Here is a 27028-nt window from a genome sequence, read left to right on the forward strand (position 1 = left end):
TTCCATTCCATTCCACATTCCATTCCATTCCTGTCCACATTGCATTCCATTCTACATTCCCTTCCTCATTCCATTCCATTCCATTCAACATTCCTTTCCGCTCCACATTCCATTCCACTCCTGTCCACATTGCATTCCATTCTACATTCCCTTCCTCATTCCATTCCATTCCATTCCACATTCCATTCCATTGCACATTCCATTCATTCGATTCCATTCCACATTCCATTCCATTCAGAATTCCGTCCCTCTTTCCATTACATTTCTTTCCACATTCCATTCCACATTCCATTCCATATTGCATTCCACGTTCTAGTCCACGATCCATTCCACTTTCTATTACACATTCCATTCCATTTCATTTCACATTTCATTGCACATTCCACTCCATTCAATTCCACATTCCATTCCATTCTATTCCACATTCCATTCCATTCCATTCCACATTCCAGTCCTCATTCCATTGCATTCCATTCCACATTCCATTCCATTACATTCTACTTTGCATTCCAAATTCCATTCCATTCCATTCCACATTGCATTCAGCATTGCTTTCCACATTCCATTACATTCAATTCCAGATTACATTCCCCATTATATTCCATTCAGTTCCACATTCCATTCCCCATTCCATTTGACATTCCACTCCCCATTCCATTCCATTCCATTCCTCATTCCATTCCACAATCCAATCCATTCTATTCCACATTCTCTTCCCCATTCCATTACACATTCCATTCCCCATTCCATTCTATTACTTTCCACATTCCACTCCACAATCCATTCCACAATCCATTACATTACATTCCACGTTCCTTTCCACATTCCATTCCCCATTCCATTCTTTTCCACATTCCATTCCACATTCCATTGCACATTCCCATCTACTTTCCATTCCATTCCATTCCACATTCCATTCCATTGCATTCCACATTCAATTCCACGTTGCATTCCGTGTTCCATTCCCCTTTCCATTGCACGTTTCATTCCATTGCATTCCACTTTCCATTGTACGTTCCATTCCATTGAATTCCACCTTCCATTGAATTCCATTCCACCTTCCATTTCACATTCCATTAAACATTCCTTTCCATATTCCATTCCATTCCGTTCCACTTTCCATTCCTCATTCCATTTCACTCCATTCCACATTCCATTCCATTCCAGTCCTCATTCCATTCCACATTCCATTCCATTCCATTACACATTCCATTCCAAAATCCATACCAAATTCCTTTCCATTAAATTCCACATTCCATTCCATTCCTTTCCACGTTCCATTCCACATTCCATTCTACATTCCATTCCTCATTCCATTCTGTTCTATTCCACTTTCCATTCCTCACTCCATTCCGTTCTGTTCCCCATTCCATTCCACATCCCATTCCACATTCCATACATTCCATTCCTCATTCCATTCCACTGTCCTTTGTCTTCCTTTCCCCATTCTTCTCCACATTCCATTCCATTCCATTCCACATTCCTTCCACATTTCATTCCACGTTCCATTCCAAGTTCCTTTCCACGTTCCGTTCTTCACTCCATTCCACATGCCATTACATATTTCATTACATTCCGTTCCACATTCCATACCATTCCATTACATTCTATTCCACTTTCCATTCCATTCCATTCCACATTCCATTCCAAATTGCATTCCATTGTATTCCACAATCCATTCTATACCATTCCACATTCCACTCCATTCTATTCCAAATACCATTCCTTTCCATTCCACATTTCATTCCACTTTCCATTCCACATTCCATTCCACATTCCTTTCCACCTTCCTTTCCATTCAATTACAAGTTTCTTTCCAATTTCCATTCCGTTGCATTCCACATTCAATTCCACTTTCCATTCTACATTACATTCCATGTTACATTCCATGTTGCATTGCACATTCCATTCCACGTTCCATTCCACATTCCTTTCAACTTTCATTCCAAATTCCACTGAATTCCATTCCACATTTCATTCCATATTCCATTCCACATTCCATTCCACATTCCATTCCATTCCATTCCACATTCCATTCCACATTCCATTCCATTCCATTATACCTACCATTCCACATTCCATTTCATTCCATACCACATTCCATTCCACATTCCATTCCATTCCATACCACATTCCATTCCATTTGATTCCACAATACATTACACATTCCATTCCATTCCATTCCAGGTTTCATTCGAAATTCCATTCCACATTCCATTCCATTCGATTCCACAATCCATTCCACATTCCGTTCCATTCCATTTCACATTTCATTCCAAATTCCTTTCCTCATTCCATTCCACATTCCATTCCATTCCACATTCCATTCCAATCCATTTCACATTCCGTTGCACATTACATTCCACTTTCCATTCCATTACATTCCAGATTTCACTCCACATTCCTTTGCACATTCCATTCCATTCCATTCCACATTCCATTCCATTCCATTTTACATACCATTCCATTCCATTTCACATTCCATTCTATTCCTTTCCACATTCCTTTCCACATTCCATTGCACGTTCCATTAAATTCCTTTGCATTAAATTCCACCTTCCATTTCATTCCATTCCACATTACTTTCCACGTTCTATTTCACATTGCATTGCACATTCCATTTCATGTTCCATTCCATTGCATTCCACATTCCATTCTTCATTCCATTCCACATTCTATTCCATTCCTTTCCACGTTCCATTCCACATTGCATTCTACATTCCATTCCACATTCCATTCCATTCCTTTCCACATTCCATTCCACTTTCCATTCCACTTTCCATTTGACGTTCCAATCCTTTCCATTGCACGTTCCACTCCTTAGATTTCCACATTCCATTTCATCCCATTCCACGATCCAATTCACATTCCATTCCACATTAAATTTTGCATTCCATTCCATTCCATTCCATTCCATTCCAATCCATATTCCATTAAATTCCATTCTGCGTTGCATTCCATTCCACATTCCATTGAATACCACATCCCATTGCATTCCACATTCAATTCCATTCCATTCCACATTCGATTCCATTCCATTCCACTTTCCATTCCACATTCCATTCCATTCCATTCTATTCCACATTGTATTCCACATTCCAATCCACATTTCATTCCACATTCCATTCCACGTTCCGTTCCCTTCCATTCCATTTCACATTCCATTCCATTCCATTCCACATTCCACATTCCATTCCATTCCACTTTCCATTCCATTACATTACACTTTACATTCTATTCCATTCCACATTCCATTCCACATTCCATTCCACATTCCATTCCATTCCATTCCAAATTCCATACTATTCCATTCTGTTAAGCATTCCATTGCTTTCCATTCCACACTCCATTCCATTCCATTACACATTCCATTCCGTTCCATTCCACATTCCATTCCACATTGAATTGCATAACACATGACATTGCATTCCACATTTCATTCAACGTTCCATTGCACGTTCGTTTCGTCGTTACATTCCACTTTCCATTCCACGTTCCTTTCCACATTACATTACACATTCCATTGCATTCCATTCTACCTTTCGTTCCCTTGCATCCCACCTTCCCTTCCATTCCATTCCACTTTCAATTCCATGTTCCATTCCATTCCATTCTACATTCGATTCCACCTTCCATTCCACATTGCATTCCAAGTTCCATTCCACCATCCATTCCATTCCATTCCATGTCACATTCCATGTTCCCTTCAACGTTCCATTAGACGATCCACTCCACGTTCCATTCCTTTCCATTCCACATTCCATTAAACGTTCCATTTCCCATTGCATTCCACATTCCATTTCACATTCCATTCCATTCCATTCCACTTTCCTTTCCATTCCATTCCACCTTCCATTCTGCATTACACTACATTCCTTTCCTTGTTCCATTCCACATTCCATTCCACATAACATTCCATTCCATTCCACATTCCATTCCACAATCCATTCCATTCCATTCCACATTCCATTCCATTCAACATTCCATCCCACATTCCATCCCATTCCATTCCACATTCCATCCCATTCCATTGCATTCCATTCAACATTCCATACCAATCCCTTCCAATCCACATTCCATTGCTTTCCATTCCACATTCCATTGAATTTCATTCCACATTCCATTCCATTCTATTACACAATCTACTCCACCTCCATTCCCTTCCATTCCAGATTTCATTCCATTCCCTTCCACTTTCCATTCCACGTTCCATTCCATTCCATTCCTCATTCCATTCCAAATTGCATTCCATTCCATTCCACATTCCATACTATGCCTTTCCAATCCATTCCGTCTTTCTTTCTGTTCCATTCCAGATTGTATTCCACATTCCATTCCATTGGATTCCACATTCCATTCCATTCCACATACCATTCCATTCCATTCCACTTTCCATTACTTTCAATTCCACATTACATTCTACATTGCATTAAACTTTCCTTTCCACATTCCATTCCACTTTCCACTCCACGTTTCTTTCCATTGCATTCCACGTTCCATTCCACATTCCTATCCACATTCCTTTCCACAGTCCATTCCATTGTATTCCAGTTTCCTTTCTAGATTCCTGTCCACTTTCCATACCGTTACATTCCACACTATATGCCACATTTCATTCCATTCCATTCCACATTCAATTTCATTCCATTCCACTTTCCATTCCATTCCATTCCACATTACATTCCACATTCCATTCCACATGTCATTCCACATTCCTTTCCGTTCCATTCCTCAATCCATTCCACAGTCCTTTCCATTCCATTCTACATTCCATTCCATTCCATTCAACTTTCCATTCCATTCCATTGCACATTCCATTCCACATTCCATTCCACGTTCCATTCCGCGTTCCAATCCTCGTTCCATTCCACGATCCATTCCATTCCATTCCACGTACCATGCCATTCCTTTCCACGTTCCATTTCATTCCATTCCACTTTCCTTTCGACATTCCATTTCACATTGCTTTCCAATTCCATTCCATTCCATTCCATTCCATTCCATTCCATTCCGTTCCATTCCGCTTTCCATTTCACTCAATTCCACATTCCATTCTATTCCATTCCATTCCATTCTATTCCATTCCATGCCACTTTACATTAGATAACATTCCACATTTCATTCTATTCCATTCTATTCCATTCCACTTTCGTTTCCATTTCCTTGCGCATTCCATTCCATTCCGTTGCACATTCCATTCCACATTCCATTGCATTCCATTCCATTCCACATTCTATTCCGCATTCCATTCCACATTCCATTCCATTCCACATTCCATTGCATTCCATTCGATTCAATTCCACATTCCTTTCCACATTCTATTCCCTTCCATTCCACATTCCATTGCATTCCATTCCATATTCAATTCCACGTTCCATTCCATGTTCCATTCCACTTTCCATTCCCTTTCATTCCACGTTCCATTCCATTTCATTGCTTTCCATTCCATTCCATTCCATTCGATTTGATTCTGAAGTCCTTTCCATTCCATTCCAAATTATATTCGACATTCCATTCCATTTCATTCAACATTCCATTCCATTTCATTCCACGTTCCTTTCTACATTCCATTCTGCGTTCATTTCCACGTTCCATTCCACGTTCCATGCCATTCCATTACACGTTCCATTTATTTCCATTCCATTCCAATTTCCATTCCACCTTCCATTTCACATTCGATTCCAATTTCATTCCATTCCATTCAAAACCAATCCACATTCCTTTCCATTCCATTCTGCTTTGCATTCCATTCCATTCAATTCCACATTCCATTCCATTCCATTCCACTTTCATTTCCTTTCCCTTGCACATTCCATTGCATTCCATTCCAAATTCCATTCCACGTTCCACAGCATTTCATTCCATTCCACATTCCATTCCTCATTCCATTCCTCACTCCATTCCATTCCATTTCACATTCCGTTCCACATTCCATTCCACTTTCCATTCCACATTCCTTTCCACGTTCCATTTCACATTCCATTCCATTCCTTTGCACTTTGCATTCCACGTTCCATTCCATAACATTCCACATTCAATTCCATTCCATTCCGTTGCATTCCATTGCACATTCCCTTCCACATTCCATTCCACATTCCGTTCTACATTCCACTCCATTCCATTCCTCGTTCCATTCCATGTTCCATTCCACATTCCATTCCAGTTTAACTTCCATTCCACATTATTTTCCATTACATTCCACATTCCATTCCATTCCATTCCACATTCCATTCCAGATTCCATTACCTTCCATTCCACATTCTTTTCCATTCCATTCCAAATTCCATTCCGTGTTCCATTCCACGTTCAATTTCGCGTTCCATTCCATTCCATTCCATTCCATTCTGGATTCCATTCCAGTCTGTTCCAAATTCTATTCCACGTTCCATTCTATTCCTTTCCACATTCCTTTCCATATTCCATTCCATTAAATTCCACATTCCAGTTCATTCCTTTCCACATTCCATTCCTTCCCATTCCACATTCCATTCCAAATTCCATTCCATCTTCCATTCCACATTCCATTGCATTCCATTCCAAGTTCCATTCCATTCCTTTCCACATTCCATTCCATTCCATTCCACATTCCATTCCATTCCATTCCACGTTCCATTCCATGTTCCATTCCACATTCCATTCCACATTAACTTCCATTCCACATTATTTTCCATTCCATTCCACATTCCATTCCATTCCATTCCACATTCCATTCCAGATTGCATTACCTTCCATTCCACATTCTTTTCCATTCCATTCCAAATTCCATTCCGTGTTCCATTCCACGTTCAATTTCGCATTCCATTCCATTCCATTCCATTCTGGATTCCATTCCAGTCCGTTCCAAATTCTATTCCACGTTCCAACCTATTCCATTCCACATTCCTTTCCATATTCCATTCCATTAAATTCCACATTCCATTTCATTCCATTCCACATTCCATTCCTTCCCATTCCACATTCCATTCCAAATTCCATTCCATCTTCCATTCCACATTCCATTGCATTCCATTCCAAGTTCCTTTCCATTCCTTTCCACATTCCATTCCACATTCCATTCCATTCCATTCCATTCCACGTTCCATTCCATGTTCAATTCCCAATTCCATTCCACATTCCATTCACGTTCCATTCCGTTCCATTCCACATTCCATTCCACTTTGCATTCCATTACATTCCACTTTCCATTCCACATTGCTTTGCCCATGCCCTTCCATGTTCCATGCCACATTGCATTTCACGTTCCATTCCACGTTCCATTACAAGTTCCATTCCATTCCATTCCACGTTCCATTCCACATTCCATTCAATTCCATTCCACGTTCCATTCCACATTCCATTCCACATTCCTTTCCGTTCCCTTCCACATTTTATTCCATTCCATTCCATTCCATTCCACATGCCACTGCAAATATCATTCTATTCCATTCCACATTCCATTAGATTCGATTCCAGGTTAAATTACACATTCCGTTCCATTCCATTCCACTTTCCATTCCACGTTACATTTCATTCCATTCCACTTTCCTTTAAACATTCCATTCCACATTCCATTCCGTTCCATTCCACATGCCATTCCAATTTGCATTCCACATTCCCTTCCACATTCCATTACATTGCATTCCACGTTCCATTCCACATTCCATTCCATTCCACGTTCCTTTCCACTTTCCATTCCACATTCCATTAGATTTGATTCCACATTCCATTCCACATTCCATTCCATTCCATGCCACTTTCCATTCCACTTTCCATTCCATTCCACGTTCCTTTAAACATTCCATTCCACATTCCATTCCGTTCCATTCCACATGGCATTCCAATTTCCATTCAACATTCCATTTCACATTCCATTCCATTCCATTCCATTCCACATTTCTTTCCACATTCTATTCCACATTCCATTCCACTTTCAAATCCATTCCATTCCACATTCCATTCCCCATTCCATTGCATTCCATTCCAGATTCCATTCCACCCCTTTCCACATTCTATTCAATTCCATTCCACATTCCAGGCCACATACCAGTCTATTCCATTTCACAGTGCATTCCACATTCCATTCCATTCCATTTCACATTCCATTCCACATTCCACTCAACGTTCCATTCCATTCCATTCCACGTTCCATTCTACATTCCATTCCACGTTGCATTCCACTTTCCATTCCACGATCCATTCCATTCCATTCCACTTTCCATTCCATTCCATTCCACGTTGCATTCCACTCCATTCCACGCTCCATTCCACCTATAATTCCACGTTCCATTCCATGATCCATTCCATAACTTTCCACGTTCAATTCCACGTTCCACTACATATTTCATTCCTCTTTCCATTAACTTTCCATTCCACATTCCATTATATTCCATTCCACATTGCATTCCACGTTGCATTCCATTTCACTGCACGTTCCATTACACATTCCATTGTATTACCTTTAAAAATTTCATTCCATTCCATTCCACATTCCATTCTACTTTCCATTCCTTTCCACATTCCATTCCACATTCCATTCCATTTCATTCCACATTCCAATCCACATTCCTTTCCTTTCCATTCCATGTTCCATTCCACGTTCCATTCCACTTTCCATTCCACAATCAATTCCACATTCCAATTTACATTTCATTCCATTCCTCATTCCATTCCATATTCCATTCCATGGCATTCCACATTCCATTCCACTTTCCATTCCACTTTCCTTTCCACATTCGATAGCATTCCACTCCATTCCATTCCATGTTCCATTCCATTCCATTCCACATTCTATTCCACATTCTATTCCATTACATTCCACATTCCATTCCTTTCCATTCCACATTACATTCCACTTTCCAATCCACTTACCATTCCACATTCCTTTCCACGTTCCATTCCAAGTTCCATTCCACATTCCATTCTGGAACGCTCCATTCCAATTTCCATTCTATTCAATTCCACGTTCCATTCCGCTTTCCATTGCACATTCAATTCCATGCTCAATTGCACCTCCCATTCCAGGTTTCATTCCACTTTCCATTTCACATTCCATTCCGTTTCATTCCACATTCCACTCCATTCCATTGCATTCCATTCCATTCCATTCCACATTGCATTCCACATTCCATTCCATTCCATTCCACATTCCATTCCATTCCACCTTCGATTCCACATTCCATTCCACGTTCTATTACTTTCCATTCCATTCCAAATTACGTTCCATTCCATTCCACATTCCAAAGCACATTCCATTCCATTCCACATTCCAGTCTACATTCCATTCCATTCCATTACACATTCCATTCCTCATTCCATTGCATTTCATTCCACAGTCCATTTCAAATTCCATTGCATTTCATTCCACATTCCATTCCACATTCCGTTCCATTGCATTCCACATTGTGTTCCACATTCCATTCCATTTCATTCCACATTGCTTTCCATTCCATTGCATTCCATTGCATTCCATTCCATTCCACATTAGATTCCATTCCATTCCATTCCACTTTCCATTCCATTGCATATGGAATTCCAGTCCATTCCATTCCACATTCCATTCTCCATTGCATTCCTTTCCATTCCAGATTCCGTTGCACATTCCATTCCACATTCCATTCGACAATCCCTTCCATTCCATTCCACATTCCTTTCCATTCCATTCCACTTTCTATTCCACATTCCATTCCATCCCATTCCACATTATATTCCATTCCATTCCACATTCCATTCCATTCCACATTCGATTCCACATTCCATTGCATTCCATAGCACGTTCCATTCTAAATTACATTCCTTGCTGCATTTCACATTCAATTCTACGTTCCATTCCACTTTCCATTTCACGTTCCATTCCACGTTCCTTTACATTCCATTCCCCTTTCATTGCACATTCCATTCAATTTCTTTCCACTATCTATTCCACATTCCTTTCCACATTCTATACCATAATCCATTCCGTTCGATTCCGCCATCCATTCCACATTCCATTCCACAATCCATTCCACGTTCCATTCCAGGTTTCATTCCATTCTATTCCACGTTCCACTCCACTTTCAATTCCTTTCCATTTCACTTTGCATTCCACATTCCATTGCACATTTCATTCCATGTTCCTTTCCATTCCATTGCACATTCCATTCCATATTCCATTCCACATTCCATTCCACGTTCGATTCCATTCCATTTCACGTTCCATTCTATATTCCATTCCACATTCCATTCCACGTTCCATTTCGTTCTATTCTATTCCTTTCCACATTCTATTTCATTTTCCTTTCCTTTTCCTTCCTTTCCATTGCACTTTCCTTTCCAGATTCCATTCCACATTCCATTCCACATTGCACTCCATTCCATTCCACGTGAAACAAAACGTTACATTCCACATTCCATTCCATTCCATTCCACATTCTATTCCATTCCATTCCACATTCCATTCAATTCCATTCCACATACCATTCCACAATCCATTCCATTCCATTCCACATTCCACTCCACATTCCATTCCATTCCATTCCACATTCCATTCCATTCCATTCCACATTCCGTTCCATTCCATTCAACTTTCCATTCCACATTCCATTCGATTCCATTCCACATTCCATTCCACATTACATTCGTCTTTCCAATACTTTCCATTCCATGTTCCGTTACACGTTATATAACATTCCATTCCACATTCCATTCCATTCCAATCGATATTCCAAACCATTCCATTCCATTCCATTCTGCATTCCATTCAATTCCATACCACATTCTATTCCACATTCTATTCCATTCCATTCCACATCCCATTGAATGTTACATTCCATTCCATTCCACGTTCCATTCCATATTCCATTCCACATTCCATCCCACTTTCCATTCCATTCCATTCCACATTCCATTCCACATTGCCTGGCATTACAGTCCACATTCCATTCCACATTCCATTCCACATTCCCTTCCAATACATTCCGCTTTCCATTTCACTTTCCATTCCACAGTCCATTTCACTTTCCTTTCCACGATCCTTTCCCTTCCATTCTTTCCATTCCACGTTCCATTCCTCGTTCCATTGCACATTCCATTGCAGGTTCCATTCAATGTTCCGTTCCACGTTGCATTCCATGTTCCATTCCTCGTTCCATTCCATCCCATTCCAAGTTCCATTCCATTCCATTAAACTTTCCATTCCACAGTCCATTCCACATTCCATTCCTCAATCCATTTCGTTCCATTCCATTCCATTCCACATTCCATTCCACATTCCATTCCACATTCCATTCCACAGTCCATTCCGTTCCTTTCCACATTCCATTCTATTCCATTCCCTTCCATTCCACATTCCATTACATTCCATTCTGCATTCAATTCCATTCCATTTCATTCCACATTTCATTCCATTCCGTTAAATTCCACATTCTGTCAACTCCACTACACATTCCATTCAATTCCACTCCACATTCCATTCCATTCCATTCCATTCCACATTCCATACCGTTTCATTCTATTCCACATTCCATTCCTTTCCATTCCTCCTTCCAAACCATTCCATTCCATTCCACATTCTATTCCTTTCCATTATACATTCTATTCCATTCCATTCCGCATTCCAGTCCATTCCATTCTACTTTCCATTTCATTTCATTCCACATTCCATTTCACATACCTCTCCACATTTCATTCCACTCCATTCCACATTCCTTTTGCACATTCCATTCCACCTTCCATTCCATTCCATACCACATTCCATTCCATACCACTTTCCATTCCATTCCATTCCACATTCCATTCCATTCCAAATTCCGTTCCACTTTCTATTAATCGTTCTTTTCCACATTCCATTCCACGTTTGATTCCAATCCATTCCATGTTCCATTCCACATTCCAAACCACGTTCCTTTCCATTTCATTCCACTTTCTGTTCCACTGTCTATTCAATTCCATTCGACTTTCCAGTCCATATTCCTCTCCATTACATTCAACGTTCCTCTCCACATTCAATTCCATATTCCATTCCACATTGCGTTCCATTTCATTCAACATTCCATTACACATTCCATTCCACATTCCGTTCCATTCGACTCCCTTCCTTTCCACTTTCCATTCCACATTCCATTGCACGTCCCATTCCACGTTCCATTCCATGTTTGATTCCACGTTCCGTTCCACGTTCCATTCTACGTTCCATTCCACATTGCATTCCATTCAATTCCACATTCCATTCCATTCCATTCCACATTATATTCCACATTCCATTCCACTCCATTCAACATTCCATTCCACATTCCATTCCACATTCTATTCTCATATCGTTTCATTTCATTCCACATTCCTTTGTATTCCAATTCACATTCCATTCCAAAATCCTTTCCATTCCATTCCATTCCACATTCAATTCCACATTCGATTCCGCAGTCCATTCCACATTCCATTCCGCATTCCATTCCACGTTCCATTCTCATTCCATTGCATTTCATTTCACATTCCATTCCACGTTCCATTGCATTCCTGTTCACATGCCAATACACTTTCCATTCCATTCCATTCCAGATTCCATTCCACATTCCATTCCGCAGTCCATACAATTCCATTCCACATTCCATTCCATTCCAATCCACATTCCATTCCATATTTCATTCCATTCTTTTCCACATTCCATTCCACATTCCATTCCATTCCATACCACATTCCATTCTTTCCATTGCATTCCATTCCATTCCACGCTCCATTCCTCTTTCCATTAAATTCTATTCCACATTGCATTCCTTTCCAATTCACATTCCATTCCATTGTAAACCACAATCCATTGCATTCAATTCCATTCCACGTTCCATTCCACTTTCCGTTAAATTCTAATCCACATTCCATTCCATTCCATTCCACCTTCCATTCCATTCCAATCCACATTTCATTCCACATTTCATTTCATACCATTCCACATTCCATTCCACTTTCCATTCCTTTCAATTCCACATTCCATTCCATTTCTTTCCATTTCATTCCACATTTCATTCCATTCCATTCCATTTCATGCCATTCCACGTTCCTTTCCAAATTCCATTCCATTCAATTCCATGTTCCTTTCCACACTCAATTCCACATTCCATTCCACATTCAATTCCATTCCATTCAACATTCCATTTGACATTCCATCCCACGTTCAATTCCACATTCCATTCCACGTTCCTTTCCACGTTACATTCCATGTTCTTTTCCATTCCATTTCAAGTTCCATTCCACATTCCATTGCATTCCATTCGATTCCAAGTTCCATTCCACATTCCATTTTTTGTCCATTCCATTGAATTCCACTTTCCATTCCACAACGCATTCCACATTCCTTTCCATTCCATTCCACGTTCCATTCCACATTCCATTGCTTTGCATTCCAATTTCCATACCACAGTCCATTCCACATTCCATTCCACATTCCATTCTGCTCCATTCCACATTCCATTACACAATCCATTCCACATTCCATTCCACTATCCATTCCATGTTCCATTAGTTTCCATTCCACATTACATTTCACATTGCATTCCACATTCCATTCCATTCCTTTCCACATTCCATTCCACATTCCATTCCACTTTCCATTCCATGTTTCCGTCGATTTAATTCCATATTCCATTCCAGATTCCTTTCCATTCCATTCCACATTCCATTCCACCTTCTAATCCACATTCGATTCCGCAATCCATTCAGTTCCATTCCACATTCCATTCCACATTCCATTTCACTTTCCGATCCATTCCATTCCACATACATTCCATATTCCATTCCATTCCATTCCACATTCCATTATCATTCAATTGCATTCTATTCCACAGTTCATCCCACATTCCATTCCATTCCATTCCTCATTCAATTCAACTTTACATTCCATGTTCCATTCCTTGTTCCATTGCAAGTTTCATTCCATTCCATTCCACGTTCCATTCCATTCCAGTCCACGTTCAATTTCATTGTGTTCCACATTCCATTCCACATTCGATTTCACATTACGTTCCACATTCTGTTCCACATTCCACTCCATTCCATTCCATTCCACATTCGATTCCATTCCATTCCCTTCCATTCCACATTCCATTCAATTCCTGTCCGCATTCCATTCCATTCCATTCACGTCCACATTCTTTTCCATTCCATTCCATTCCAAATTCCATTCCATTCCATTAAATTCCACATTCCTTTCCATTCCATTCCACGTTCCATTCCATTCTTTTTCAAATTCCTTTCCACATTTCATTCCATTCAATTCCCTTCCACATTCCAAACAATTCCTTTCTAATCCACATTCCATTTCTTTCCATTAAACATTCCATTCCATTGCATTCCATTCCACATTCCATTCCCTTCCATTCTACATACCTCTACATTATATTCCACATTCCATTCCATTCTACTTTCCATTGCATTCCATTAAATTACACATTTGATACCATTCCATTCCACATTCCATGCCAATCCATTCCACGTTCTTTTCCATTCCACTCCATTCCATTCTACGTTCCACACTTTTCCATTCTATTTCACCTTCCATTGCTTTCCATTCCTCATTCCAAAACATTCCATTCCATTCCTCATTGCATTCCTTTCCATTCTACATTCTAATCCATTCAATCCCACATTCCAATCCATTCCATTCCATTCCATTCCATTCCACATTCCATTCCCACCCATTCCACACTCCTTTCCATTCCATTCTACATTCCATTAAACTTTACATTCCATGTTCCATTCCATTCCATTCCACATTGCATTCTACTGCATTCCACATTCCGTACCATTCCATTCCTTTCCATTCCGCATTCCGTTACATTCCATTCAGCATTCTATTGTCATTCCATTTCTTTCCATTCCACATTCAGTTCCAAATTCCATTCCACACCATTCCAGTTTCCATTCCATTCCATTCCATTCCATTCCACATTGCATTCCTTTGCATTCCACATTACATTTCACAATCCATTCCACGTTCCATTAGAGGTTTCTTTCCAAGTTCGATTCCACGTTCCATTTCATTGTATTCCATGTTCCATTCTGCATAACATTACATTGCATTATACATTCCATTACACATTCCATTCCATAATCCATTCCACATTCCATTGCGTTTCATTCCACATTCCATTCCACTTTCCTTTCCACATTTCACTGTGTTACATTGCACATTCCATTCCACATTCTATTTCACATTCCATTCCACATTCCATTCCACTTTCCTTTCAACTTTCCATTAAACATTCCTTTTCACATTCCATTCCATTCCATTTAACATTCCATTCCACTTTGCATTCCATTTCATTCCACATTCCATTCCACATTCCATTCCCTTCCATTTAAACAATCCATTCCATTCCTTTCCACATTCCATTTCACATTCCATTCCATTTTATTCCATTCCATTCCGCATTCCTTTCCACATTCCATTCGATTCCATTCAATATTCCATTCCACATTACATTCCTCATTCCATTCCACATTCCATTCCATTCCACTACACGTTCTATTCCACGTTCCATTCCATTTTGCATTCCACATTCCATTCCACCTTCCATTCCATTACATTCCACGTTCCATTCCACATTCCATTCCATTCCATTCCACATTCCATACCATTCCATTTCATTCCACTCCGCATTCCATTGTATTCCATTCCACATTCCTTTCGTCATTCCATTCCATTCCATTCCACATTCCATTGCACATTACATTCCATTCCATTCCACATTCTATTCCATTCCATTCCACATTCCATTCCACATTTTATTCTATGCTGCATTTCACATTCCATTCCACTTTCCATTCCACGTTCCATTCCAAGTTCCATTCCACGTTTCATTCCATTCCATTCCACGTTGCATTGCACATTCCTTTCCATTCCATTCACCTTCTATTGCACATTCCATTCCACATTCCATTCCAATACATTCCACGTTCTATTTCACGTTCTGTTCCAAAGTCCATTCTACATTCCATTCCACGTTCCATTCCATTATATTCCACATTCCTCTCCACTTTCCATTCCTTTGCATTCCACGTTCCATTTCGCATTCCATTGCACATTCCATTCCACGTTCCATTCCATATACCATTCCAGGTTCCATTCCATGTTTCACTCCATTCCATTTCATTCCTATCCATATTCCATTCCATTCCATTCCACATTCTATTCCACATTGCATTCCATTCCTTTACAAATTCAATTTCGCATTCCATTCCATTTTATTCCATATTTCATTGCACTCCATTCCACATTCCATTCCACATTCCATTCCATGCTGCATTCCACGTTCCATTCCACGTTCCATTCCACTCTCCCTTCCAAGTTCCTTTCCGTGTTCTGTTCCATTCCATTCCACGTTGCATTGCACATTTCATTCCATACCATTCCACTTTCTATTCAACTTTCCTTTCCACATTCAATTGGACATTCCTTTCCGTTCCATTCCACATTCCAATACACATTGCCTTGCATTCCATTCCACATTTAATTCCACATTCCATTCCACATTCCATTACAATACATTTCACGTTCCATGTCAAGTTCCTTTCACAGTCCATTCCACATTCCATTCCACTTTCCATTCAATTCCATTCCGCATTCCATCCACTTTCTATTCCTTACCATTCCACTTTCCATTCCACATTCCATTGTACGTTCCATTCCACTTTCCATTCCACTTTCCATTCCACATTCCATTTCCATGTTCTATTCCACGTTCCAATCCATTCCATTCCACGTTCTATTCAACATTCCATTCCACATTCCATTCTGTTCCACTCCATTCCATTCCACTTTCCATTCCACCTTCCATTCCACTTTAAATTCCAAATTCCTTTCCATTCCATTCCACAATCCATTCCAAATTCCTTTCCACATTACATTCCGCCTTCCATTCCACTCCATTCCATTCCACATTCCTTTCCACATTCCATTCCATTACTTTCCACATTCAATTCCACATACCATTCCACATTCCATTCCATTCCATTCCACGTTCCCTTCCATATTCCATTCCATTCCATTCCACGTTCCATTCCACATTCCATTGCACATTCCATCCCACGTTCCATTCCACATTCCATTCCACGTTCCATTCCACGTTCCATTCCTCCTTACATTCCACGTTCCATTTCACATTGCATTCCATTCCTTTCCATTCCATTCTGGGTTCCATTCCACATACCATTCTATTTTCCATTCCACATTCCATTCCGCGTGCCATTCAACATTCCATTCCACGTTCCATTCCATTCCTTTTCACGATCCTTTCCACATTCCATTCCATTCTGCTTTCCGTTCCACGTTCCATTCCAGGTTCCGTTCCACGTTCCAATCCGTTCCAATCCACGTTCCATTCAACAATGCATTCCGTTCCACGTTCCATTTCACATTCCATTTCAACTTCCATTCCATATTGCACTCCGTTCCATTCCACGTGCCACTCCACATTCCATTCCACATTCCTTTCCACGATCCATTGTGTTCCGTTCCACATTGCATTCCATTCCATTCCACGTTCCATTGCAATCCATTCCACATTTTATTCCACATTGCATCCCATTACATTCCACATTCCATTCCACTTTCCATTCCGTTCCATTTCACATTCCTTTCCACATTCCAATCCCTTCCATTCCACATTCCATTCCATTCCATACCACATTCTATTCCACATTCTATTCCACGTTCCATTGCATTCCATTCCACGCTTCATTACCCCTTCTATTCCATGTTCCCTTCCACGTACCATTCAACGATCCATTCCATTCCATTCCACGTTGCATGCCACTTTCCACTCCAGATTAGATGCCACATTACGTTAAACATTACATTCCACATTCCATTCCATTCCATTCCACATTGCATTCCATTGTAGTCCACATTCTATTCCACATTCCATTCCATTTCATTTAAACATTCCAATCTATTCCATTCCACATTCCATTCCACTTTCCATTCCATTCAACATTCCATTCGACACTCCATTCCTCAATCCAATACTTACTATTCCATATTCCATTCCACATTCCATTCCATTCCATTCCACGTTGCATTCCACGATCCATTCCACATTCAATTACACAATCCATTCCACATTCCATTCCATTACACATTCCATTCCACATTACATTCCATTGCATTCCTCATTCTATTCCACATTCAAATCCATATTCCACTGCACCACCCATTCCATTCCATTACACGTTCCATTCCACGTTCCATTCCATATTCTATTCCACTTTCCATTCGAAGTTCCATTCCATTCCATTCCACATTCCATTCAACTTTCCATTCCATTCCATTCCACTTTCCATTCCACATTCCATTGTACATTCCATTCCAAGTTCCATTCAATATTCCCTTCCAATTTCCATTCCATTCAAGTTCCATTTCACATTCCATTCCATTCCTTTAGACATTCCAATCCGTTACACTTTCCTTTCCATTCCACATTCCATTCCATTCCAATCCATTCCACATTCCATTCCATTCTATGTTCCATTCCATTCCATTCGATTCCACATTCCATTCCATTCCACATCCCATTCCATTGCATTCCTTTGCTTATTCTTTTCCACTTTCCAATCTACGTTCCAGTCGACATTCTATTCCATTCCATTCCATTCCACATTCCATTCCATTGAATTCCACCTTCGTTTGCATTCCATTCCACATTCCATTCCATTCCATTCCACATTCCAATCCATTGCATTCCACATTCCATTCTATTCCATTCCATTCCACCTTCCATTCCACGTTCCATTCCACTTTCAATTCCATTACATTCCACACTCTATTACACATTCAATTCCATTCCATAGCACATTCCATAACATTGCATTCCATTCCATTCCACAATCCATTCCATTCCTTCCCACATTCCATTCCGTTCCATTCCACGTTCCTTTCCATTCCGTTCCATGTTGTGTAATACATTTCATTCCATTCCATTTCACATTCCATTCCACATTCGATTCCACTCCATTCCACGTTCCATTCCATATTCCATTAGACATTGCATTCCACGTTACATTCCGTTCCATTCGGCGTTCCCTTCCACTATCCGTTAGACGTTCCTTCCACGTCCCATTCCATTACATTCTACGTTCCATGCCATATTGCATTCCATTCCATTGCACATTCCATTCCATTCCACATTCCATTCCACAAACCATTGCATCCCATTCCACATTCCATTCCATTCTGCTCCACATTTCATTCCACGTTCCATTTCATTCCTTTCCACATTCCTTTCCACATTCCATTCCACCTTCCTTTACATGTTCCATTGCATGTTCCATTAAAAGTTTCATTCCATTCCACTCCAACTTCCATTCCATTCCTTTCCATTCCATTCCATTCCAGATACCTTTCAATTCCACTCTATTCGATATTCTATTCCATTCCACACTCCATTCCTTTCCATTCCAAATTCCATTCCATTCCATTGCAAATTTCATTACATTCCATTCCAAATTAAATTCCATTCCACAATCGATTCCATTCCACATTCCATTCCCATTCCATTCCACATTCCATTAGACTTTCCATTCCATGTTCCATTCCACGTTCCTTTCCACATTGCAATCCACGTTCCATTACACATTACATTCCACGTTCCATTTCAGTTTCCATTGCACGTTCCATTCCATTCCATTCCACATTCCATTCCATTAAATGATACATTCCATTCCACTTTCCATTCCATTCGATTCCATATTCCATTCCACATTCCATTCCACATTCCATTCCATTCCATTCCACATTCCTTTCCATTCCATTCCATTCCACTTTCCATTCCATATTCCATTCCATTCCATTCCACATTGCATTCCACATTACATTCCACATTACATTCCACATTCCATTCCACATACCATTCTACATTCCATTCGATTCCATTCCATTCCACTTTCCATTCAGCATTCCATTCCATTAAACATTCAATTGTGCATTCCGTTCCATTCCACATTCCATACACATTTCCATTACATTCCTTTCCACTTTCCATTCCATTGCATTCCACTTTCCTTTCTAATCTATTCCACGTCCCATTCCACTTTCCATTCCACATTCCATTGCATTACATTCCTTACTCCATTCCACATTCCATTCCAAGTTGCATTCCATTCCATTCCATGTCCCATTTAACATTCAATTCCACATTGCATTCCACTTTCCATTCCATTCTATTCCACGATGCTTTCCATTCCATTCTACGTTCCATTCCACTTTCCATTCCACATTCCATTCCACGTTTCACTCCACATTGCATTCCATTCCATTCCACGTTCCATTTGACCTGTCATTCCATTTCATTCCACATTTCATTCCATTCCATTCCACATTCCTTTCCACTCAATTCCACATCTCATTCCATTGCATTGCATTCCACATTCTCCTTCATTCCATTCCGCATTCCATGCCATTCCATTCCATTCTATTTCACTTTTCATTACATTCCATTCCACATTCCAATCCATTCCATTTCACTTTCCATTCCACATTCCATTCCACATTCTATTCCACATTCCAGTCCATTTCATTCCATTTTCTATTCCTTTCCAATCGACATTCCATTCCGCGTTCCGTTCCACGTTCTATTGCATTCCATTCCACCTTCCATTCCACATTCCACCCCACGTTCTATTCCACTTTCCGTTCCAATCAATTCGACGTTCCATTCCACCTTCCATTCCATGTCATTCCGTGTTCCATTCCACATACCACTGCACATTTCATTCCACGTTCCATTCCACATTCCATTCAACGTTCCATGCTACGTTCCATTCCACGTTCCATTCCACTTTCCATTCCATTCCATTCCACGTTCCATTCTACATTAAATTCCATTCCATTGCACATAATATTCAACATTCCATTTGATTCCACGTTCCATTCCATATTAAATTCCATTCCATTCCACATACTATTCAACATTCCCATTCCACATTCCATTCCACATGCCATTCCATTGCACTCCACATTCCATTCCACATTTCATTCCATTCCATTCCTCATTCCATTCCTCATTCCATTGCATTCCATTCCACATTTCATTCAATTACACTCCACATTCCATTCCAGATTCCATTACATTCCACTCCGAATTCGATTGCACATTCCATTCCACATTCCATTACATTCCATTCCACGTTCCATTCCATTCCACATTCCATTCCACGTTCCATTCCAGTCCCTTCCATTTTCGATTCCACTTTCCTTTCCACATTGCATTCCACATTCAATTCCACATTCCATTATGTTCCATTACACATTCCATTCCTCATTTCATTCCACTATCCATTCCACATTCCATTCCACATTCCAACGATATTCCATTCCTTTCCATTCCTCATTCCATTCCACATTCCATTCCATTCCATTCCACGATCCATTTCATTCCAATCCACTTGCAATTTCACATTCCATTCCACAATCCATTTCACATTCAATTCCACATTCCGTTTCACTTTCCATTCCATTCCATACCATTCAATTTCACATTCCATTCCATTGCAATTAACATTCCATTCCATTCCACGTTCCATTCCGTTTCACATTCCATTCCATTCCATCCCATTCCATTCCACATTGCATTCAATTCCATTCCACATTCCATTCCATTCCATTCCAAATTACGTTTCATTCAATTTCACATTCCATTCCATTACATTGCAATCCACTTTCCATTCCATTAGATTCCACATTCCATTCAATTCCATTCCATTCTATTCCACATTCCATTCCATTTCATTTTTTTCTACATTCCATTCCATTCCATTCAATTACTTTCCATATTCCATTTCACATTCTCTTCCACGTTCGATTCAATTCCATTCCATTCCATATTCTATTCCATTACATACCACACCATATTGCATTCCATTCCACATTCGTTTCCACATTCCATTCCACATTTCATTCCATTCCATTTCACATTCCATTGCACATTCCATTCCATTCCATTTCACTTTCCATTCCGTTCCATTCCACATTGCTTTCACATTACTTTCCACATTCCATAGCACATTCTGTTCCACATTTCATTCCACACCCCATTCCACATTCCATTTCACATTCCATTCCATTCCATTCCACATTCCTTTCCACATTCAAATTCCACATTCCATTCCATTCCATTCCACATATCATTCCACTTTGCATCCCATTCCATTTCACATTCCATTCCATTCCATCCACATTCTTTCCACATTCCATTCCTCATTCAATTCCACATTACATTCCATAATCAATGGCATTCCGTTCCCGATTCCAATCCTCATTCTATTTCATTCCATTCCACACTACATTCCATTCCACTCCACATTCCACTCCACATTCCTTTCTATTCCATTCCAAATTCCATTCCACATTCCATTCCATTTCGCATTCTCTTCAACTTTCCATTCCATTCCACTCCACTTTCCCTTCCACATTCCATTTCTTTCTATTCCACATTCCATCACACATTGCATTCCACATTCCATTCCACATGCCATTCCACATTCCTTTCCATTCCATTCCTCAATCCATTCCACAGTCCTTTCCATTCCATTGCACATTCCATTCCACGTTTGATTACATGTTCCATTCCTCATTCCATTCCACTTTCCATTCTATTGCATTCCATATTCCATTCCATTCCAGTTCACGTTCCTTTTTATTCCGATTCACATTCCTTTCCACATTTCATTTCACATTCCATTCCACATTCCATTATTCTTTCCATTCCATTCCATTCCATTCCACATTCCATTCCATTCCATTCCACATTCCATTCCACGTTCCATTCCACGTTCCACTCCACTTTTCAATGCACATTCCATTCCATTCCATTACACATTCCATTACACATTCCATTTCACATTCCATTCTATTCCGTTGCACGTTCCATTTCTCATTCCATTTTATTCCATTCCACATACCATTCCATTCCACTCTACATTTCATTCCACATTCCTTTCCATTCCATTCCACATTCCACTCCAAATTCCATTCCAAATTGTATTCCATTCCATTCCGCATTGTTTTCCACGTTCCATTCCATTCCACTCCACGTTCAATTCCACATTCCATTCCACATTCCATTCCGTTCTATTGCACATTCTATTCCACATTTCATTCCACATGTCATTCCACATTCCATTCCATTCCATTCCTCATTCCATTCCACAGTCCATTACATTACATTCCACATTTCATTCCACATTCAATTCCTTTCCTTTCCACATTCACTCCACATTACATTCCACGTCCCATTCCAAGTTCCATTCCACGTTCCATTCCACGTTCCATTCCATTGCATTCCATGTTCCATTCCATTCGATTCCACGTTCCTTTTCACTCCGTTTCACATTCCATTCCACATAGCATTTCACATTCCCTTTCACATTCCTTTCCACCTTCCATTCCATTCCACATTCCATTTCACATTCCATTCCTTTCCATTTTACGTTGCATTCCATTCCATTCCACATTCCATTCCTTTCCATTCCACATTCCATTCCATTTAATTCCACATTCCATTCCAATCTTTTCCACATTCCATTCCATTCCTTTCCATTCCCTTCCACATTCCATACCATTCCATTCCATTCCGCATTCCATACCATTCCATTCATTTCCGCATTACATACCGTTCCATTCCATTCCACATTCCATTCTTTCCATTCCACATTCCATTCTATTACATTCCACATTCCATTGCATTCCATTCCATTCCACATTCCATTCCACATTCCGTTCCTTTCCATTGTACATTCCATTCCATTCCATTCCTTTCCATTCCATATTCCATTCCACTTTCCTTTCCTCATTCCATTCCATTCCATTGCACATATTCCTTTCCACATTCCATTCCATTCCATTCCACTTACCATTCCACTTTCCATTCCTCATTACATTCCGCTACATTCAAAATTGCATTCCACAATCCTTTCCACATTCCATTCCATTCATTTCCACATTCCATTGCAGATTCCATTCCACATTCCATTCTGTTGCATTCCACTTTCCATTCCCCATTCCATTCCATTGCATTACACATTCCAATCCACATTCCTTTCCATTCTATTCCACATTCCATTCCATTCTACGTTCCATAGCATTCCATTGCATTCCACATTTCATTAAATTCAATTCCTCATTCCATTACATTCCATTCCATTCCATTCCACATTCCATTCCATTCAATTCTATTCCACATTGAATTTCATTCCCTTCCACATTCCATTTCGATCCATTCCATACTCCATTCCATTCCATTCCATATTCCAATTCATTCCCTTCCATTCCATTCACATTCCATAGCATTCCATTCATTTCCACATTCTATTAATTTCCGTTCCGCATTACATTCCATTGCATTCCTCATTATACTGCACATCCCTTTCAATTTCTTTACACATCCCTTTCCATGTTCCATTCCACGTTCCTTTCCACGTTCCATCCTAAGTTCCATTCCACATTCCATTACATATTACATTTCATTCCTTTCCACATTCCATACCATTCCATTGCATTCCATTCCACATTCCATTCCATTACATTCCACATTCCATTCCATATTCCATTTCATTCCATTCCTCATTTCATTCCAAATTCCATTCCATTCCATTCCACATTCCATTCCATTATATTCCGCATTCCACTCCACATTCCGTTCCAATCCAATTCACATTCCGTTCCATTCCATCCAACATCCCGTTCCATTCCACATTCCATTCCATTGCATTCCACATTACATTCCACATTCCATTCCACATACCTTTCCATTGCATTCTATTCTTCATTCTATTCCATTCCATTCGAGATTCCATTCCACATTCCATTCCACATTCCTTTCCACGTTCCATTCCATTCCATTCTACATTCCATTGCATTCCATTCCACCTTCCATTCCATTGAATTCCACATTTCATTGTATTCCTTTGCATTCCAGATTCCATTTCTTACCATTCCGCATTAAATTGCGTTCCCTTCCACTGTATTTCACATTCCATTCCATTCCATTCCACATTCCACTAAACATTCCATTCCACATTCTATTCTGCTTTCCATTCCAATTCATTCCACATTTGATTCCATTCCATTCCGCATTCCATTCCACGTTCTATTCCAATCCATTCCACATTCCATTCCATTACATTCCACATTCCATTCTTTTCAATTGCTTTTTCTTTCCATTCCATTGCATTCCACATTCCATTCCACGTTCCGTTTCATTCCATTCCGCATTCTGTTGCATTCCATTCCAAATTCCATTCGATTCAATTCCATATTCCATTCCATTCCATTCCGTTTCATTCCACATTCTATTCCATACAAATCCACATTTCTTTCCATTCCATTCCACATTCCTTTCAATTCCACTTCACTTTCCATTCCATTCTATTACATATTCCAGTACATTCCATTTGACATTCCATTCCAATACATTCCATTACAGTTTCCATACCTTTCCATTCCATTCCATATTCCATTTATTCCATTACACATTTCATTCCATTCCATTTCACATTCCATTCCATTCCATTCCCTTCCATTCCGCATTCCATTCCATTCCATTCCACATATCATTCCATGTTCCATTCTTCATTCCCTTCCATGTTCCATTCCACGTTCAATTCCAGTTTCCATTCTACGTTCCATTGCATTCCATTCTACATTCCTATCCACATTACATTTCATTCCATTCCGCATTCCATACCAGTAAATTCCATTCCATTCCATATTCCATTACATTCCCTTAAACATTCCATTCCACATTCCATTCCGCAATCCATTCCACATTCCATTGAGTTCCATTCCACTTTCCATTCCGCATTCCATTCCATTCTATTCCACATTACTTTACATTCATTTCCACATCCCATAACTTTCCATTCAACATTCCATTCTACATTCCATTCCACGTTCCATTCCACATTCCATATCACATTCCATTCCACGTTCAATTCCATTTCATTCAATTCCATTCCACATTCCATAGCATTCCATTCCACATTCCATTCTATTCCAGTCCACATTCCATTCCACATCCCATTGAATTCCAGCCTACATTCCATTCCACCTTCTATTCCATTCCACGTTCCATTACGTTACAATCCCCATTTCATTCCACATTCCATTCCATACTATTGCTCAATCTGTTACACATTCCTTTCTACATTCCTTTTCATTCCATTGCACATTACATTCCACATTCCTTTCCATGGCATTGCACGTTCCATTCCACGTTCTATTCTATATTCAATTCCAAGTTCCATTCCACGTTCCACTCCATATTCCATTTCAAATTCTATTCCACGTTCCTTTCCACAATCCAATCCATCCCATTCCACATTCCATTCTATTCCATTCCACATTCTATCCCATAATTCATTCCACATTCCATTCCATTCCATTGCACATTAAATTCCACATTCCATTCCATTCCATTGCACATTAAATTCCACATTCCATTCCATTCCATTCCACATTCCATTCCACATTCTATTCCCCATTCCATTCCACCTTCCGTTCCATTCCATTCCATGATCCATTCCACCTCCCGTTCCTTTCCATTCCATGTTCCCTTCTACATTCCATTATACATTCCATTCCACAATCTATTCCACATTCCATTCCACATTCCTTTCCATTCCACTCAACATTCCATTCAACATTCCATTTCACATTCCATTCCAAATTCCCATACATACCATTTCTCTTTTCATTTCATTCCACGTTCCCTTCCACGTTCCATTTCATGTTCCACTCCATGTTCCATTCCATTCCATTCCACGTTCCATTCCACATTCCATTGCATTCCATTATACTTTGCATTCAACATTCCATTCCACATTCCATTCCACATTCCATTCCTTTCCATTCCATATTCCATCCTATTCCTTTCCATTCCATTCAACATTCCAATGCATTCCATGCCACATTCCATTCCATTCCACTCTACATTCCATTCCGCATTCCATTCCGTTTCTATCCAGATTCCATTCCACATTCCGCTCAATGTTCCATTACACGTTCCATTCCATTCCATTCCACTTTCCATTT

Source organism: Pongo pygmaeus, chromosome 12 (genome assembly GCF_028885625.2).
Source record: "Pongo pygmaeus isolate AG05252 chromosome 12, NHGRI_mPonPyg2-v2.0_pri, whole genome shotgun sequence".
NCBI classification, from domain to species: domain Eukaryota; kingdom Metazoa; phylum Chordata; class Mammalia; order Primates; family Hominidae; genus Pongo; species Pongo pygmaeus.